This window comes from Polypterus senegalus, chromosome 4 (assembly GCF_016835505.1).
Source record: "Polypterus senegalus isolate Bchr_013 chromosome 4, ASM1683550v1, whole genome shotgun sequence".
Lineage (NCBI taxonomy): Eukaryota > Metazoa > Chordata > Cladistia > Polypteriformes > Polypteridae > Polypterus > Polypterus senegalus.
Genome location: NC_053157.1, coordinates 981,924 through 1,000,898, shown reverse-complemented (window position 1 = coordinate 1,000,898; position 18,975 = coordinate 981,924). Strand labels below are relative to the sequence as shown.

The 18,975-nt window shown below is 45.0% G+C and overlaps 3 non-coding genes across 3 annotated transcripts; all 3 read right to left on the bottom strand.

The window, feature by feature from the left end:
• Positions 1-12,554: 12,554 nt before the first annotated feature.
• On the bottom strand, positions 12,555-12,668 carry trnal-uaa. The gene is made up of 2 exons: positions 12,631-12,668; positions 12,555-12,600 (listed from the first exon to the last, which is right to left on the bottom strand). It is a non-coding gene; the product is annotated as a tRNA-Leu (tRNA).
• Positions 12,669-12,941: 273 nt separating this feature from the next.
• Positions 12,942-13,055, bottom strand: trnal-uaa. The gene is made up of 2 exons: positions 13,018-13,055; positions 12,942-12,987 (listed from the first exon to the last, which is right to left on the bottom strand). It is a non-coding gene; the product is annotated as a tRNA-Leu (tRNA).
• Positions 13,056-13,714: 659 nt separating this feature from the next.
• trnal-caa lies at positions 13,715-13,828 on the bottom strand. The gene is made up of 2 exons: positions 13,791-13,828; positions 13,715-13,760 (listed from the first exon to the last, which is right to left on the bottom strand). It is a non-coding gene; the product is annotated as a tRNA-Leu (tRNA).
• Positions 13,829-18,975: the final 5,147 nt, after the last annotated feature.

Sequence of the window (18,975 nt, the reverse complement as noted above, 5' to 3'; positions counted from 1 at the left end):
GAGAAACGTTCTGTGGTCGGGCAGAGGCTGAGACCACTGGGGGGTCAAACTCAGGGTCTTAAAAGTGCACAGCCACAGCACTAACCACTGAGCCACAGGGGCTACTGTAGAGCTAAACTTACATCAACTTCATAATTACAAAGAAGGAGAAGACGAAGAGCAATGACTGAGAAATGACACGAATAAACAAGAGGAGGAGGAGGAGGAAGAGGAAGGTGATGAAGAAGAATGGCAGGATTTCATTTGTCAGTGCACCAAAAGAGATCAGCATTTTAGTGGACAACTTGAAGAGACTGAGGAGGAGGAGGAGGAGGAAGAGGACACTGAAATTAGCACAAATTCCACAAATCAGGAGCCAAATCCACCAGCATCACCTACAGGAAGTCAGCCATCGTCTGCAGTAATCATTAATAAGTGGTCCTTCAGCAGTCAACACCCTCATTATGTGTCATCTTAGGGGGCAGCAGCAGAAAGTGACCAGTGCGGGTCGGACAGAACGAGGTCTGAAATAGCTCCAGAAAAAATGAGGACGTCGCTGGCGCCAGCGCTGAGTAGGCGTCTGACAGACAAAGAGCAAAAATATTTACAGCTTGCAAAGAGCACATGTTTAATTGGCCACTCAGACGGTGGGTAACGGGCACTATATAAGTGCCAGGGTGGTCACGAGTGGGGCAGGACATGCTGGGCAAAACTCTGAGTCACTTCATCTGAATTTACAGAAAGAAAAATCTAAAGGTAGGGAAACTTTAAATGGCACTTTGAGAAATGAAAGTAAAAACTTCTACATACTGACTGGCTGGAGGTGAAAGGCACTATATAATAGATAGATAGATAGATAGATAGATAGATAGATAGATAGATAGATAGATATGAAAGGCGCTATATAATAGATAGATAGATAGATAGATAGATAGATAGATAGATAGATAGATAGATAGATATGAAAGGCGCTATATAATAGATAGATAGATAGATAGATAGATAGATAGATAGATAGATAGATAGATATGAAAGGCGCTATATAATAGATAGATAGATAGATAGATAGATAGATAGATAGATAGATAGATAGATAGATAGATAGATAGATAGATAGATAGATGAAAGGCACTATATAATAGATAGATAGATAGATAGATATGAAAGGCAGGGCATAATAGAGAGATAAATTGCTACTTAACTACAAATTAACTACACTCTGTTAAATAGATGGTTGTTAAATACATTGAACTATATATATATATATATATATATATATAGTATGTATACATTACATTAAATATATTATATATATATTAATATTCATAAATATACAGACTCTAAATACAAGACATAAAGAGGTCAGGTTGGTATTAAAGGGCACTAACCCACAGAGAGCTATGAAAGGCGCTATATATTACATAGATTGGTATGAAGTCCCTCAGTAGCTAATGACAGATGTGAAAGGCGCTATATAGATAGATTAATAGAAATGCAATCCACTACTTAAACTGATTGAAATTAAAGGCCCTAAATGCAGGATTCACCTGTAAGGCGCTATATGCACTAGTCGTTGATGGACAGGTAGACGTGAGAGCTCCCGTGTCACAGACGGTTATTAAGGGTGCTGCTGTATGTAAAGTCGCCTCAAATGCCAGTGTGGCTCCTTTTGATTTTTTTTCTTTATGTAATGCGACTGACATTCAATCACGCGTCATCTTTAAATCTTTAATCCATTTCTCAAGTGTTAAAGTGAGCCGCTCGCCTGGCAGACTTGATGCCCGTTTCTCCAGCTCTCATCTCGGCGGTTTATTAAATGCCCGTCCACATCACATAACGCGGGTTTCTTTTTTGTTTTCTTTCATTGAAGATTCCCTCAGACTCCTTCCTCCTGATGTCCCATAAAGTGGCCGTGTGCCACGGGGTGCTGTGTATTCAGGACTTTGTTTTCTGTCGATCTAGAAGGTCCATTCTCAGTCATGGTGAATGCAGAGCAGGGAACGACACTGAAGGGGGTGCCAGTCTGTGGGGGGCACCGTCACTCCCACACTTCGCCGGGCGCAAAGACCTATTGGCTGGACCCTGTCCTTTGTACATTTGTCACTTTCACTCGGATTCTGCAGACCTGGCTCCGCATCAACAGGATTCAGCATGAGGTGGGGTGCCAGTCCGTGACGGTATTGTGCCCACATTCAGTTATTAATGAATTCTCCTAACTGCACAGACGACCAGTTGGTGTGTTCAGCTTTGCTGTGAAGGGTCTCGGTGCTTTAGCATCTGATAGATTGGCTTGTTTTGATTTTTGGCTCTGAATTTACTGAACGACTCTTCTTTTGACAGGGTGGCATGATGAAGACTATAATTGTGTGCATCTTTCTTGTAAGCGCAGCTTCAGCAATGATGGTAGGTTGGCTTCATTCACTTAATGCCAAATCAGAATTTGATCAAAGCCTGTTAATCCAATTCTGACAGCACTGGGCACAAAGCAGGAAGTGGCCTGAGGCTTCAGAACCGCCTGAGCTGCCCATCTTTGGTGGACCTTGGAGATGAAGAGAACACACAAACTCCATGCAGGGACGGGACGGAGGGGCAGAGTGCAGCAGCAGTGACCTCATCGCCACCCGCGCCCACTTAGCTCACTTTCAAATGAAAACTGGCAAAATCACAGCAGCAAACCGTGTGGGTGGATGAAGGAGAACAAGTTTAATAGGAAAACACGAGAAAAAACGATTTAAAAAAACGCCTGTTGTGTTACCTGGAAAAAAGACAAAAAGTGAAATGCCATCTCAGGGCAGCCCACAGCAGTTTAACGATTCGTACCTCCGTTACCAGTACCCACTTTGTCTAATTTGGGCCCCCTGGAGCTGGAGCCCACCCTGACAGCAGTAGGACAAGGTAGGAACTGGCACTGGACGGGACCCCCGATAAAACATCAATCAGCGCAACTCAGACATCTTGGATACGAGAGAAGGAGCCGCGTCCAGAATTACAGAGAGCGGTCCGTCCGAGCAAAGTCCTGTCCCGGTGGGCCACCGCATGTGCCGCCTGCCATCACAGTTAGAGGCCCGTGTCACAGAATGAGTTTGGCTGGATAGCATTACTGATTTATGTAATAAACTGGGCTGTTTATTAAGAATGCCATTCTCTATAGGGGCCTGGTACTTTAGAGGGTCCCCTCTCCCTAATGAGACTTTATCCCCTTTTTTAAGTCTTGGCCCCCTTTTTGAGCGTTAAACTTAATCGTACCTCAGTCATAGTAAGTGACAGTTAGTTTGGACTGGGAGACGAAATGCGGTCGACAAACAAACACAAAAAGCTGTGCGCAGGCCTCGACAGAACACTAAACGAATCACGAAACACAACCTGCAGAATAACAAGGAATGAGCTCAGGAGAGCTCGAAAGTACCCACAGTCACGGGCCAAGTGTACCCAACGCCAACCTTCAGGGTGTCCTGGTGACGATGTCACATGAGACGACCTCTGGTGCCACACCGCTTAGCACTGCAGCAGGCCCACAAAACGTCGACACAGGAAAACACGAAAAAACTTCAATGCCTCAAAGTCAAAGGCAGAAACAAACCGAAAATGCAAACAAATTACAACAGGGGGCGCTCACGAAGATCCACCAGCAAGATGGCCGCACGTCCTCACCGGACACATTACATTGTGAGACGCCACCTGATCAGCCCAGGGCCACCGGGCACCACACAGACTGGCGAGGGGCCTCGGAGCGTTACTGCCACTCGGCCGACTTCAACTCGGGACATCCAGGGGGTCACAGACTGACACGTGAAGTCACCATTAGTCATCATACAGTGACACTCGAGGACGGCTTCATCCTTTGGTATGGAGGCCGCCACAGGGACTGAGGCTGCTGTTTACTGGCGTCCATCGCAGTCGAGTGTTTGCTGTTGTCACAAAGTCGCTGCTCAGTGTGCGGTGGCCAGGTGACAAGAAACTTGAGCTGCGATGACATCAGCAGAGTTAACAACACAAGGACCAGAATGGAAAGAAGAACCAACGGGCGCATCTTACTGTTGGCTTCTTTTTAGAAGAATTTCAAAATAAACGCCGCCTCACATTTGATTTTGTCTTTTGTTTTTATTTTTTTAGATGTTCCGGAATCCTTTCCAAACTTCTGGATCCAGATGCTTTGATGAAACAGGGGTAAAAAAAAATAAATATTTAATAAAAAGATAGTCATAGCATCACTTGAATTTGGGATTCCTCTGGGTCATCACACTGCTGTAATTAGCCACTGTGCCAGTCAGCCAGATGCCCACCCGTCTTCTATCTCCACTCTTCACAGCGCTGAGGGTCCTTTGGGGTGAAAAACAAACTTTCATATCATCTGACATGACTAGCGGGCAAGTGAAGTGAAAGGCGCTATATAATAGATAGATAGATAGATAGATAGATAGTATAGCGTAGTAGGCGGGATAGATAGATAGATAGATAGATAGATAGATAGATAGATAGATAGATAGAGTGAAAGGCGCTATATGATAGATAGATAGATAAATAGATAGATAGATAGATAGATAGATAGATAGATAGATAGATAGATAATGTGAAATGCACTATATAATAGATAGATAGATAGATAGATAGATAGATAGATAGATATGAAAGGCACTATATAATAGATAGATAGATAGATAGATAGATAGATAGATAGATAGATAGATAGATAGATAGATAGATATGAAAGGCACTATATGATAGATAGATAGATAGATAGATAGATAGATAGATAGATAGATAGATAGATAGACAGATAGATATGAAAGGCACTATATGATAGAGAGATAGATAGATAGATAGATAGATAGATAGATATGAAAGGCACTATATAATAGATAGATAGATAGATAGATAGATAGATAGATAGATAGCGTGTTGGCGAGGCCAGCAGGGGGCTCTTAGCCTGTGGTCTGTACGTGGGTCTCAATGCCCCAGTGCAGTGATGGTGACACTGTGCTGTAAAAATGGTGCCGTCCTTTGGATGGGACATGAAACTGAGGTCCTGACTGTCTGTGGCCATAAAAGATCGTTAGACATTCCTTTGTGAAGAGTAGAGCTTATCGGGATGTCTTGACTAAATTGCCCACCTAAGCCTCATCTTTTTGGCCCCCTAAACTTCCCCTGTATCGCTCTGCCTATCTCACCACCTAACAGCTAGTGTGTGGTGAGCAGACTGGCACAAAAAATGGCTGCCGTTAGATCAACCAACCAAATTATTCCAAAGCCACTGAACATTCATCATTATACAGTATGAGGCAGGCCCGTTCTAAATCTTTTCCAGCCGACTCTCACCATCGCTCCTGATGGCCGCTCTCAGGCCTCTTCCGCCCTCCCTCACGAGAGCTGCCCCTCTGGTGGGGTTTAACGGACCTCCACAGGGGGGCAGTGCTGCCACATCCCACTTCACAGTCCTCAGAGTCTCCTACATTCTCAGATGTTGTAGATGTAAAGTGGCCTTCAGATGCTGTGAGCTCCCTCAGTTTCACAGCCAGATGCCATGTCACATCTAATCTTACTGCTTGTAATTAATGCTTGTTACAAAAGAGAGTTCAATTTGAAAGGCATGATATAACTGATGGATAGATGGAGACTGAGCTGCTGGGGATGTCACGTTACACGACTGCTGGCCCACAGTGAGTTAAGGGGCTGTGATTGCCTCAAGTCACTGAAATGATATGACAGTTACAAGAGAAAATCAAGAGAAAGTCCATGTGGTGTGTCACCAGAAAGTCCTTTCAAGAACGAGGCTTTTAAAGAGGCAGCTTATCTACGTAACGTTCAGGAAGGACACGAAAATCAAGAGACGCTGCAATAATTGAGTTCAGTGCCTAATCTTATTTGCTTTCATTTAATTCCTCCAGATATTCTACAAAGGACGGATTTTCCAAAACGGCCATTATGTGTACAAATACGTCTACGTCTACCCACCAGGACATTACCCGACATTTCATGTGAGTATTCAGTTTTATGGAAAATCACAGACAGACAACACACTGACGTGTCCGAACATCGAGAAGGCAAAAAGACAAACAAAAGAAAACACAAAATAAACGAAGCTGAGCTGACATCTCATAACTAGAATGGAGCTTCAGAGATTAATCAGCCAGTCATGTTCAGCGCTGAAAAATGATTTGGACGTGTTTCTGTTATATATATATATATATATATATATATATATATATATATATATATGTAAGTATATGTTTCTGTAGATAGACAGAGTGAAAGGTGCTATATAATAGATAGATAGATAGAGTGAAAGGCGCCATATAATAGATAGATAGATAGATAGATAGATAGAGTGAAAGGCGCTATATAATACATAGATAGATAGATAGAGTGAAAGGCGCCATATAATAGATAGATAGATAGATAGATAGATAGATAGATAGATAGATAGATAGAGTGAAAGGCGCTATATAATGATAGATAGATAGATAGATAGATAGATAGATAGAGTGAAAGGCGCTATATAAAAGATAGATAGATAGATAGATAGATAGATAGATAGATAGATAGATAGATAGATAGAGTGAAAGGCGCTATATAATAGACAGATAGATAGATAGATAGATAGAGTGGCTGCTCCGATGGTAACTGCTGTCACCTCTCTTGACTCCTCAGATTAATGGAGGTTATCACCCTATGATTGGCGACTCTGTAAATGGAGATCAGAAGGCCGAGTCTGAAGCTCAGCGACTCAGCGATGTAAACCTCGACGATGTTGCCGGTCGATAAAAGCAGCAGAGGCTTTGCAGAAGCAGACGATTTCCAAGGCATTTCAAGAACACAGGGACGCTCGCTCTTCTTAGGCATGGACTCATAATCGGGATTCGTGTCGACCCTCCAGACTGTTTTTTTGTTCAGATTTCCTTTGTATGAACGTCTTTAACGTGACGTCAAATTCTTAAAGTATCACTTCAGCTTATTTTCCATTTTTCGGTTTAGTGAATGTTTGCCAAGTCACGGAAGTGTTGACAGTTTGGCTGCAGGTCTGTCACCTCTGTGTGACATTACGGCCACTTTTAGCTGTCAGTCTACAAAGATGGATGTAAGCAGCATACCAGAGGAGTGGAAGCCCTCAGGTTTGTCACAGCCCAATAAGTCACCCACGATGGAAGCCCCTGTCCTAAACTTTACAGTTTCTTTTACTTATTGATGTACTTTTAGAGAACACAATCGTGTCCCCCATTAGCTCAAGGTGGGTCTGTTTCTCCATGGCCTCCTTTGGAGGTTTGGGTTGATTGAAGCTCAGATCTTGTTAAGTTTTGGGTCTCGCTACGACTCCAGGTAAAGGGGTGTCAAAGAAGGTGAACGTCCCCTCTATGTCCCTAATCTGCAAGCCAAAACAGCACACTTGACACGCACTCCTGAAAGTTCAAGAAATAAAGTGCCTGACCAAAGCTGCCCTCTGCCTCTTCATTTACTGCTCGCCCTCTCCTGGTCTTTTCCAGGCTCTTCTCACTTCTAATGCGTTCAAATTCCTATTAAACATTAACAGCAGTTTAAGCTGCAGCTCGACCCCCAGCCCCACACCAGAGGCTTTACTGGCCACCAGGCCTTCAACCTTCTCAGTTTCAGTCCCCACTCTACAGGCCCAAAAACGACACAAAAGCCCCCATGAGAGAGAAGAACCGTCAAAAACTTATATGGCTTATAAGGAGCAGAGACAAAGAATCTTTAAAAAAGAAAAGCATTAATTAATTAAAGAGGAAAAATGTAAGAATAAACTGAAAAGCAAACAAATCCCAGTACGTTAATCCAAAAATGAAATCCTAGTTCAGAGCCAAAAAGAACATCCGAAAAATCCAGAAATACAAACAGAAAGAAAGAGAAACTCCCAAAGCAACTCCACCTGACAAAAGCAAAATGGTGGCCTGCTGAGCTGGTGAGGTCACAGTGGCCCCGCCTCTTTTAGCCCCACCCACAAAGCACACGAGGTCATTTAAAGATGTAGTGCACAATTACTAAAATAACGGAAAGAAATGTAAAAAATGGGACAATTCTTCTTCTTCTTCTTTCGGCTGCTCCCATTAGGGGTCACCACAGCGGATCATCTTCATCCATCTCTTCCTGTCCTCGTCATCTTGTTCTGTCACCCCCATCACCTGCATGTCCTCTCTCACCACATCCATAGACCTCTTAGGCCTTCCTCTTCTCCTCTTCCCTGGCAGCTCTGTCCGTAGCACCCTTCTCTCATTAAACCCCTCATCTCTCCTCTGCACACGTCCACACCAATGCCACCTCGCCTCTCTGACTCTGACTTTCCCACATGAGCTGACCCTCTAATGTGCTCATTTCTAATCCTGTCCACCCTCGTCACATCCAATCCAAATCTTAATAGACAGCTGGCTAATCGACATGCCACACACGCACGCCCTGAAATGGAGTGTAACAACAACAACAGAGAAATGACTAGCGAGAGGAGATCGTCAGATACTTACGACTTCCACTCATTGTAAATTAGAAACGCAAACTCGGCAAAAAGGGAGACCTCAAAACAGCCAGATAGCAGCCCTGGAACCTCCACTGGGTGACCCAGAAGAAGCTCATGCCAGGCCAGCCTGCCCCAGAAATCTACCGGCAGGCTACAAAATGGGCAGCTGGGCCTTGGAAGTCCAGAAAGACTACGAGTCCATAAATGTATAAAAATGAATCACAAGGGAGGTTAAACCGTGAAAAATCTGCCATGGAAGTCCCAGAGAGACTAAATTCTCTGAATTTAGCAACCTTCTATCTGATTTGGATATAAATTATGATCACGTAGTTCTGATGGGGGATTTTAATGTACACATTGAAGTGGAAACTGACACTTTCAGCAAATGTTGTACTTGTTTGTCAGATTTGGATTTTGTCAGATTGTCAAAGGTCCAACTCATAATCATAACCACACATTAGATTTAATTATAACTTACAAAGTTGAAATTCAAAATTGAAATATTACTCCATTAAATGAAGTTATTTCCGTTCACTTCTTAATCACATTTGATTTAGTTCTGCCCTTGCCAACGCACTCACAGATTAAAACAGACAGCGCGACATCGAGATTGTAATTCTACTTCACAATTTATAGATACCTTGAATAAGTCGAGTGTAATTGTTGAAAACCATTTAGATCAGCTGACATCACATTATAATGTGACCTTGAGAGATGCTCTGGACGCAGTGGCTCCCCTTAAAATAAAAGTGATCAAAGCACATAGAAACACACCCTGGTTTAATGAAAACACTCGAGCTCTTAAATTAGAGTGTCGAAAACTGGAGCGCAGATGGAGAACAACAAAGCTACATGTCTTTCAAATTGCATGGACAGAGAGTGTTAAAAAATATAAAAAAAGCTCTCTTTAAAGCTCGCTCAGAATGCTATTCTACATTAATAGATAGCAATAATAAAAATCCTAGGGTACTTTTTAGAGCAGTGGCTAAATTAACAAATGGGAATTCAGATCAACAGTGCAAAATACCATCAGATATTAGCAGTACAGACTTTATGAACTTCTTCAATGAGAAAATTAAAAATATAAGACCCCAGATCTCAGCATCACAGTACAAACCGCATACTAGCTTAGCAGACCCTGTCGCACATTGCATTCAGCACTTTAGTCCTGTAACTCACAAAGAAGTCTTAACTTTAATTACTAAAATGAAGCCCACTACTTGTTCCCTGATCCAGTGCCAACAAAACTAGTAATAAGTGCCATGGATGTTCTTGCAGCGCCTATTCTAACCGTTATCAATAGTTCATTACCTGATGCACTAAAAGTGTCAGTCATTAAACCTTTACTTAAAAAGTCAGACCTCGACACACACATACTATATAATTATAGGCCTATTTCAAACTTACCATTTCTCTCTAAAATACTAGAGAAAGTAGTCGCCAGTCAGCTTCAGTCACACCTTACGCGTTACAATTTATTTGAGAAATTCCAGTCTGGCTTTTGCACTGGCCATAGTACAGAAACGGCACTAACACGGGTTGTAAATGACATTTTGATATCCTCTGACGAAGGAAACTCCACTGTGATGATGTTGTTAGACTTAAGCGCAGCATTTGACACCATTGACCGTTCGATTTTACTGCACAGGCTAAAAAACGATGTTGGGCTTACAGGCCCCGTGCTCGCTTGGTTCAGTTCTTATTTATCAAATCGATTGCAGTATGTACAGAAATGTGCTGACAGGACTCCATCGTTATACACAGAAGTTCAATATGGCGTCCTGCAGCGCTCAGGACTGGGACCTTTAATGTTGTCACTTTACAGGCGTCCACTGGGATCTCTCATTTTATGTTAATTTTCACTCGTATGCAGATGACACCCAGTTATACCTTTCATTTAAATCAAATGAAGTTTCTCCGATGTTGTCTTTAATTAATTGTGTTAGTGAATTAAAGGAGTGGATGAATGAGAACTACTTGTCTTTAAATACCAATAAGACAGAGATGTTAATTGTTGGAGGGAGTGACGCTGATCACAGCTATATTTTGTCATCATTTAACTCAGTCGGAATCCCAATTAATTTTACTGAATCAGCCCGCAATCTAGGAGTTATCTTTGACTCTAGCATGTCATTTAAAGCACATATTACAAAGTCGTCCAAAACATGTTTCTTCCATCTTAAAAATGTTAGGAAATGAAGGTGCTTTCTAAATAAACAGGATTGTGAGAAATTAATTCCTGCCTTTATCTCTAGTAGTATTGACTACTGCAATGCGGTGTTCACTGGCTGTTCAAACTGTTCTTTATTCAGCCTCCAGTTAATCCAAAATGCGGCTGCAGGAATTATTACAAGAACAAGAAAATATGAACACATAACTCCAGTTCTTAAATCCTTACAGCGGCTCACGGTTAAGTTTAGGGCAGATTTCAAAATCCTTCTTTTAACATATAAAGCATTAAATGGCTGAGGTCCAGCTTACTTGTCTGAACTTATCATGACTTACAAACCTGAGCGCATATTAAGATCTCAAGATGTCCGTCTACTTTGGATTCCAAGGATTAATAAAATAAAAGCAGGAGGTCGAGCTTTTAGTTACAGGACCCCTAAACTGTGGAGTGGTCTGCCTGCTTCTATAAGAGATGCCCCTTCAGTCTCAGCTTCTGAAGACTCACTACTTCAGTTTAGCACACCCTGACTAGAGCTGCTGATCAACTGTACAGACTTCATCTCTCTTGTCAGTCATTAGCACTAAAACATCAGTAACATGATTGTTATAATTTGTTACTCACCCTCACCTCTTCTGCTTCTGTTCTCGGTACTCAAATGTGCCAATTGGTGCCACGGCCCACCTGCCAAGTTGTTTGCCTGCCTGTGGTAAAGTCATCCCTGATGGAGGATCACAGGAATCATGGGAAAGAGGGGTCCTTTCATCGGATTGGCTGGCCAAGCAACGTTTCAGCCGTGGAAAGGCCAAATGGGGAGGCAGCTTGATGGATGAGGTCTGAAGGACTCTAAAAATATCCAAATCTTATTATGGAATATCATCTACTGTTAAAATCTGCTCCGTACTTCTAAAATCTTTATTATTATGCTGTATTAAGAATTGTTCTGTTCTGTGTATTTTATTTTATTGTATTGACCCCCCTTTTCTCTTTTGACACCCACTGCACACCCAACCATCCTGGACTGGGGTCTCTCTTTGAACTGCCTTTCCCGAGGTTTCTCCCATTTTTCCCTAAAAGTTTTTTTTTTGGGAGTTTTTCCTTGTCTTCTCAGAGAGTCGAGGCTGGGGGGAAGTCAAGAGGCAGGGTCTGTTAAAGCCCATTGCGGCACTTCCTGTGTGATTTTGGGCTCTACAACAAGTAAACTGTGTTGTATTGTATTTACACGGGTCAATGTGAATTGAAAACACAGAAAGACGTAACAGAATGCTGAAAAAAGCAAAAAGAGGTAAGAAAGGCGATCCAAGAGAGACAAATGGAAACTACAAGCGAAATCCTAAAGCAGAAGCAAACGCCCAGAAAATTCCAAATGAACCCAAAAATGACGAAATCGCCAACCAAACAACTTCCAGTAACCACTGGCTGAGTCTTCCTCTTCTTCTTCTTCTTCTTCTTCTTCTTCTTCTTCTTCTTCATTGCCAGTTTTCACACTCGATGCTGCATTACTGCCCCCTTCTGTACTGGAGCTGTTAATGTCCTGAAATCCTCTTCTTTATTCCTGGCCATTTTAGAAAGTTCAATACAGAGCTCTCCTCTTTTATTGGCACCCCTTGTAATAAATAGTAAGGAGGGTAAGAAACAAATCGCCATCGTCCGAACCGCCATCTTGCACTGAGAAAATGAGAACCGTCTGACTTTGAATTGAAACAAGTTCATTCACAGAAAAACAAAGACATTGACACTTTTAACAAAGCCACTTGTGCCCCAATTGTTGGCACCCCTGGAAATGAACGTGAAACAACGTAACTGAAGCGAGTTTCCCACTGAAAGTGATTGGAGTGAATTGGAAGTTTCCAGCTGAAATCAGTGACTTCCTGATTCACTGGGGTAGAAGATTCATTGCTCTTTCTCAGGAACGTACTGAAAATGCTCCATGGTAAAAGAAAATGGTGTCAGGAGTGGGATTTGAACCCACGTCTCCATAGGGAGACCAGAAGACCCTGAGAATGGGGAAAGACCTGAAATCCTTAAGTCTGGCACCATAGACCACTCGGCCATCCTGACTCAGCCATCACCTCAATTAAAACAAATCTTTTAAAGATATTTTTGGGTAACACCAGTAATTTTCCGACACATTAAGGAATTCCATTTTTTCAAGAAACTTCGATTAAGTTGGGATTGTGCACGTCAGATTCAAGTAGAACATTTATTGACTCATTAAAAACGGAACTGTTATTGGACAATAACCACTATCGAAGAAGATACAATACCATTGCAGAAGATTCATTGCTCTTTCTCAGGAACGTACTGAAAATGCTCCATGGTAAAAGAAAATGGTGTCAGGAGTGGGATTTGAACCCACGTCTCCATAGGGAGACCAGAAGACCCTGAGAATGGGGAAAGACCTGAAATCCTTAAGTCTGGCACCATAGACCACTCGGCCATCCTGACTCAGCCATCACCTCACCTTAAAACAAATCTTTTTAAGATATTTTTGGATAACACCAGTAATTTCCTGACACATTAAGGAATTCTATTTTTTCAAGAAACTTGGATTAAGTTGGGATTGTGCACGTCAGATTCAGGTAGAACATTTATTGAGTCCATTATAAACTGCACTGTTATTGGACAATAACCATTATCGAAGAAGATCCAATACCATTGCCGAAGTTTCATTGCTCCTTCTGAGGAACGTACTGAAAATACTCCATGGTAGAAGAAAATTGTGTCAGGAGTGGGATTTGAACCCACGTCTCCATAGGGAGACCAGAAGACCCTGAGAATGGGGAAAGACCTGAAAGTCCTTAAGTCTGGGCCTTAGACCACTCGCCATCCTGACTCAGCCATCACTCAATTAAAACAAATCTTTTAAGATATTTTTGGGTAACACCAGTAATTTTCCGACACATTAAGGAATTCCATTTTTTCAAGAAACTTCGATTAAGTTGGGATTGTGCACGTCAGATTCAGGTAGAACATTTGTTGAGTGCATTATAAACTGAACCTTGTTGGACAATAACCATTATCGAAGAAGATCCAATACCATTGCCGAAGTTTCATTGCTCCTTCTGAGGAACGTACTGAAAATACTCCATGGTAGAAGAAAATTGTGTCAGGAGTGGGATTTGAACCCACGTCTCCATAGGGAGACCAGAAGACCCTGAGAATGGGGAAAGACCTGAAGTCCTTGAGTCTGGCGCCTTAGACCACTCGGCCATCCTGACTCTACCATCAATTACCTCAAAACAAATCTTTTTAAGATATTTTTGGATAACACCAGTAATTTCCTGACACATTAAGGATATCAGTTAATGTTGTCCCCGTAAAGGAGGACGGATGATGGGAGGAGTTCACAATCACTTACCTGGAAAACACCTGTATATCAATTAATCAATTACTGCCGTCACGGATTATTTAAGGAGAAGAGGAGGAGACGAAAGGGGAGACCAGCACGAGGAGAGAGAAGGAGAACAACCAATAACGCTTCACGATTACAACCTGCCTGCCGTTTCATTCCATTGCGCTATCATCCAGTTTGTATTTCATTCATCCGGACTGCCTTTCAACCTGCTTACCGCTGAAGACCCCGGGTCGAATCATCATTCGCCACGCCGAGGAATCACGGTGAGGTTATTCCAAACGCCGGAAATCTGAACATTACTATCGCCATTAATCAGTACCGTATTCAGGACATTTATTTCACGCATCGGACTCAAGTTCATGATCATTCCGTTTGCCAGCCATTTGTCGTTTGTGTGGTGTGTGTCATATGTAACGTGGACAAGGGAGGGGATTTATATATATATATATTGTCGGGTTTGCTGTGGGATTGTTGGGGTGGAGGAATATTTGAGTGTACATTTGTCTTGTATGGTCTTGTCCCATTTAATACATTTATTCTTGTTTCCTTTACATTCTGCTTATTGTCTTTGCTTTTCAAACCGTCGATTGTGGGGAAAGTTAATCTGTGTAGGAGTACGGCTTGACAGGAAAAGGTTTCTCAGTCAATTATCCAGGCCACAGGTCTTGGAGGTGTAGCTGCCGGCTGGGAATAAGGGGTCGGCCGTTACATAAGTGGTGCCTCTCTGAGGAATCTTTATTTAATTCGATCACTGTCTGCCTTTAAATTTTCCCCAAAAATATCATGTCTTTAGGGCGTGCCGAGCAGGACGACACCATTGCTTCGCCGGTGTGATGATGGAGTAGCCGGGCGCGCACGCCACGGTCAGAGCGTGTTCAGCGGGCGAGAGGTGGTGGATTCTTTGCAGTCGCTGTACCTCAAGATCACCGTGGACCTGAAGAGGAAGGCCTGGAGGACGTCTCGCCTCTGTGGGAGGATCTGGCGCAACAAATAACCCGGCTGGAGGAGAAGATCCGCGAGGTTGCCGAAAGTACGCTGGAGCCGCAAGCAGCCTTATGGGCTCGCATCAGCAGCTCCCAGGAGGAAATGAAAGAATACATCAACGAGCAAGATCAACTCCTGGGGCGGGAAATCGTGTTGTGCCTCCAGAGGCGGGATCGACGCTGGCAAGATTCTCTTCAGGGGGAAGTCCAAAGGTGTCTCCAGAAGATAAGACCGTCGCCCGTCAATCAACGCCGCACGTATCTCGGAGGGGAGCGCATGCCTCGATCGGCCATTTGTTCCTGGGGTGCGCCTGTCTTTTCCCAAGTTAGGGGCTCCCTATAATGTCGATGATGTCCTGAACTTTGTGGAGGACGGGGAGGCGTACCTGGCCGTTAACCCTCTAACCCCGGAAGAGCTAATTGGGGTGATAGGGACATCCCTCTCGGGACCGTGCGGAGCTGGTGGCTGACGCCAAGAAGACCATTTTCGACTGGGGATCCTTTCGTCGATCTTTCCTCGCGCTTTTCTTCCGAAGACTACGAGACCGAACTGGAGGACAAGCTGCGGTCCATGGTGCAACTACCTTCACAAACCATCCGGGACTTCGCCTATGAATACCGGGCTTTGTGTTTGAAGTGGCGGCCGGCTATGGCTGAAGAAGAAGTGGTTCGCCGCGTCCTTAATGCCTGTAACCCGTGGTTAGCTGGGAGTCTCAGGGGGGTGGTGGGATCGGTGGAGGACTTGGTGAGGGTAGGCTCCCAAGTGGAACGGGACTGGGGAAACTCCAAGACGTACTGGCACAAAGTTCAGGCCAGTACACGAGAAACCCAGCCCCTAAAACCACAACGAGCCAAACCTTGCCGGTCGGAAGCCGATCTCGCCATTATGCAAGCGAGCACGTCCCTTCTGATCGTCCCAGTGATGCTGCGGGGTGGCAGATGGATGCGTGGTGGATACCGGAGCCACCATACCTTAATCCGCTCAAGCCAGTGGGAGAAGATTAGCCGACCGACAGACAAATTAACATCTGCCCCGTCCGTCCGATTTGTATTGGCGGATGGGAGTGAACACAAGGCCCTGGGCAGAGTCCCCTTGAGGTACAGTGTACTCGCCACCACCTGGGATATGAATACGTATGTCCTGGAGGACCAGCACCTGTCAGTTCCATACTCCTTGGGCTGGATTCTCTAGCCACCATGAGGATGACCATCCATCTCAGTCCCAGGGGGTATACGGTACCGGGGAAAGGGATATGAGAATTCATTTTCAAATCCAAAGAAGATCTGGGCTCGGAATTTATCGGGTTTTACGCAGCAGAGAGGAGCGGCGCAAGCACCTCGGCAGCCCCAGTGGAGGGACAACCTGAAGAGGTGAGGCCGGTGCTGAAGAAGTGGACCGAGGTGTGGACGGAGAAGTTAGGAGTTGCCCGTGGGGTGACCCACATGGTCCACACCTTGGACGAAGTCCCTATAAGGCACCGAGCCTACCGGATTTCTCCACTGAAGAGGGGCGTCATTAAAGAACACCTCGATCGGATGCTCGCCGAGGGAATAATAGAACCATCTTCCTCCTCCTGGGCGTCCCCTGTGGTCCTCGTGAAGAAGTCGGATAATTCCTATCGTTTCTGTGTGGACTACAGGGGGGTTAACGAGAAGACGAGCCTGGACGCATATCCCATGCCCCTGGTTCATGAAATCCTGGAGTCACTGCATGGAGCTGCAGTATTTAGCACCTTAGATCTCCGCAGTGGCTATTGGCAGGTGCCGATGGACGAGGGGAGTAAAGAAGACGGCAGTCATCACCCCTGAAGGCCTGTTCCAGTTCAATGTCATGCCTTTGGGCTTAAAAATGCTGGGGCCACTTTCCAGCGGCTCATGGAGCAGGTTCTGAGGGGGTTGATAGGCAAGATCTGCTTCGTGTACATCGATGACGCCATTGTTTACTCCCTTCTATAAATCAACATCTCCGGATTTAGACACCATTTTCCAGCGATTTCATCAAGCACCTTACGCTGAACACGAAGAAGTGTACCTTCATTCAACCCCACATACGCTTCCTCGGGCACATTCTTTCATCGGAGGGGTCGCTGTAGACCCCGAAGACCTTGGCTATCCGGGAGTACCCCACGCCCACAGATTTGAAGTCGTTAACGCTTTCTTTGGGTTAGTGGGTGGTACCATAAGTTTATTCCCGGATGGCAGATATAGCGCTCCCTTGAACCAGCTTAGGAAAAAAGATGTCCCGTGGGAGTGGACGACAGAATGCCAGGACGCGGTCGAGCGACTAAAGAGCCACCTACAAGAGCCACCCGTTCTGGCCCAACCGGATCCACAGCTCACCTTCCAGGTACAGACAGATGCCAGCAACCTGGGGCTCGGCGCCGTGCTCACTCAAAGAATTAACCAGGCTGAACATGTCATCAGCACGCCTCACGAGTTTGCGCGGCGCTGAGCTGAACTACTCGACAGCTGAGAAGGAGTGTTTGGCTGTCGTGGGCTGTGGAGAAATGGAGACATTATTTGGAGGGGGTTGAATTCAAGTGTACACCGACCATCACGCTCTGACCTGGGTGTTCAATCACCCAAGACCTCCTCCGCCTGACCAGGTGGGTCCTCCGCCTCCAGAATTTTACGTTCAGGGTGACTTACCGGAAGGGCTGTGGTAACATCGTGCCGGATGCACTATCTAGGGTATCGGAGCCGCCGGGATGGTGTGTTTGGCAGAGGCGAAAAGATGATCCTCCCTCTGCCAAGGAGCCTTGAAGACCTAGCCCAAGCACAAGCTACCAGTCCATTCTGCCAGAACATCAGGGAAGGGCTGGAGCAACAGCTAACTGACCGGTACACTTTGTGGACCTCCAAGGGTCTTGTACAGGACTATTCCATCCACCCTTGGGGTCTGCAACATCAACTGGTGGTCCCGAAGAGCGCGTCCCCGACTTCCTGAAGCACTACCATGACAGTCCTTTAGGGGGTCACCTTGGAAGGACAAAAACTTTATTAAAGATTCTGGGGTTGCGTGGTGGCCGTCTGTCCGAAAAGGCGTGTGCCACCACGCGGAAGACGGTGCCACCTGCCAACAACTAAAAACCCACCTGGTAAACCGGGGGATTACTTCAATCGACGATCGCAGATGGACCAGGAGAGACTTTGGGAGTCGACCTAATGGGGCCATTTCCTATCACCAGCTCGAGGAAGACCGCACTGATGGTAGTAGTAGACTATTTTTCGAAGTGGGTGGAGCTGTTTGCTAGCCGATGCAAGGGCTAACAAAATATGCTCCATCCTGAAGAATGAAATCTTCACCCGCTGGGGGGTGCCAAGAAACATCATCTCGGATCGGGGTCCGCAGTTCACAAGCTCCATATTGGATGAACTTTATGCAGCCTGGGAGTGAAGAAAAACCTCACCACCGCTTACCATCCCCAGGCCAACATGACGGAGCGAGTGAACCGGACCCTGAAGAACATGATCGCCTCCTATGTGGGTGAACGCCATCAGGACTGGGATAAATGGCTCCCGAGCTCCGGTTTGCCCTGAACACCATGGTGCATGAAGCCACAGGTGAGACGCCTGCTTTGGTTGCGCTTGGGCAGACAGCTTAAGGGCCCACTCGACCGACTCCTTCCCAGCACCCTAGTCCAGAATCCACCAGTTACAATAATTTGGTTAAGGTAGAGGGTTTACGCGGAGAATCCAAGGGAGGTTGGTGAGTTCGACATCCAGACACGCCAAACTGTATAATGCCGGCGGAGGGAAGCGCACTTCCAGCCGGGTGATTTGGTCTGGATTAGAGCTCACCATCTCTCAGATGCCAGCAGAAAATTCTCCGCCAAGCTAGCGCCTAAATGGTTAGGTCCAGCTAAAATCATTCAACAAACAGGTCCAGTCAATTTCCAGATCCAAAGGGGTATCGGCGCTGCCTTCAAGTTAGACACCATCCATGTGGCCAACCTCAAGCCGTACTTCGGCCCTCCCTTGTCCAAGGTTGGGAAATGTAGCGGTGCCACATAGTGTTTAAATGTCA